At 38.1% G+C, this 1,435-nt stretch overlaps 1 protein-coding gene across 1 annotated transcript in view; it reads left to right on the top strand.

Annotated features, from left to right (window-relative positions):
- The window catches only part of LOC116686301 (A-kinase anchor protein 6), a 123,142-nt gene that overhangs the window by 111,474 nt on the left and 10,233 nt on the right, over positions 1–1,435 (top strand). The window lies entirely within an intron of this gene.

The following is a 1,435-nucleotide window of genomic DNA, read 5'->3' as shown; positions in this document are numbered from 1 at the left end:
ACACACACACACACACACACACACACACTTTGACATCTCCCCATTACTGCATGTATCAGACCTGAGCATGTGTGTGTGTGTTCCAGCCGTGTGTGTAGTGTGTAATAACAACAGAGTGTAAAGTGTAATTTCCCCTCTGGCGATCGATGAAGAGTCTAAAATAATATAAATGTAGAAAAACAAATATGTTCAGACAAAATCACTGTTGCATGATTAAAAAGAGACTGAATGGGTCGAGTGCAGAATTTGCAAAGAATATATCGTACGTGCACTCCCTCTAAGCAGGTTTTGAGTATGCTGGGGGTTTATTATAATAAGTATGCATACTAAAAAAAAAAGGTTCAGTTGGACCCCCATACAGCCTCACATTTCTTCTATTTCTACATGTATGAAACATGACATACTTTATACACACACACACACACACACAGACATTTACAAACTTCATCCTGCCACTAACATACAGAGCACTTTTGCCCTCATGATTCCTGCTTTCATCCTTTACCCTTCCTTCATTCTCATAACATGCTAAATTCAGCTTAACACGCGATTAAGAGCCGCAGAATTCCTCCTTAACCCTCTGAGCCCGAGACACTCGCCCACGAGTAAAAAAGTACCTCTGATTCATAGTTTAATAACTTTTGAACCATACAGGTGATTTACTGACTTTCGGGTTCGTTTGAATCCTGACGTTTTCGGCTTTACGGCGGTCTTTTCCGGGTCTTTCTAGCCTCTACAGGGGATTTTCTATCCAGCCTGGAACTTCAGCTTCTTTGGGCTTTAAATCCATACTGTTATATCCAAGATTGGTCCACTTTATGTCCATAATTCATCGCGTTTTGGCCTTGTGTCCGGGTCTGTTAACTGGAGGGAGCTACACTTAATATGCAGCGTTTCAAACAAACACAAAGCATATATAAGCTATAATACACGATCAGCAACGTGCACAGTGCAACATTACTGCAGTGCAATAAACACAGTACATCATTACTGCAGTGTAATAAACAAAGTACAACATTACTGCAGTGTAATAAACACAGTACAACATTACTGCAGTGTAATAAACACAGTACAACATTACTGCAGTGTAATAAACACAGTGCAACATTAGTATGAGGTAAGAAACAGGTAACAAACATCAGTGTTACTGGAAGCTGCACGCACACAATCTAGGAACTTAGCAATAAATACAACAACACTGTATTTTATCTATATATATATATATATATATATATATATAATATATATATATATATATATATGCGCAGTAACGTCAGACAACACTGTGGTGCGATTCCGATTTAATAAAATCTAATCATACCCACATATCAGCTGGTACACAGTCTCCAGTTGTTTTAATGATGACAGAGTAGATCTCATAATGTTCTACATGAGATCTGTTGCTGATTTTAATTAACAGCAGACTGGAGATGAT

Source organism: Etheostoma spectabile, unplaced genomic scaffold, assembly GCF_008692095.1.
Source record: "Etheostoma spectabile isolate EspeVRDwgs_2016 unplaced genomic scaffold, UIUC_Espe_1.0 scaffold351, whole genome shotgun sequence".
NCBI classification, from domain to species: domain Eukaryota; kingdom Metazoa; phylum Chordata; class Actinopteri; order Perciformes; family Percidae; genus Etheostoma; species Etheostoma spectabile.
This window is presented reverse-complemented; position numbering and strand designations above follow the sequence as displayed.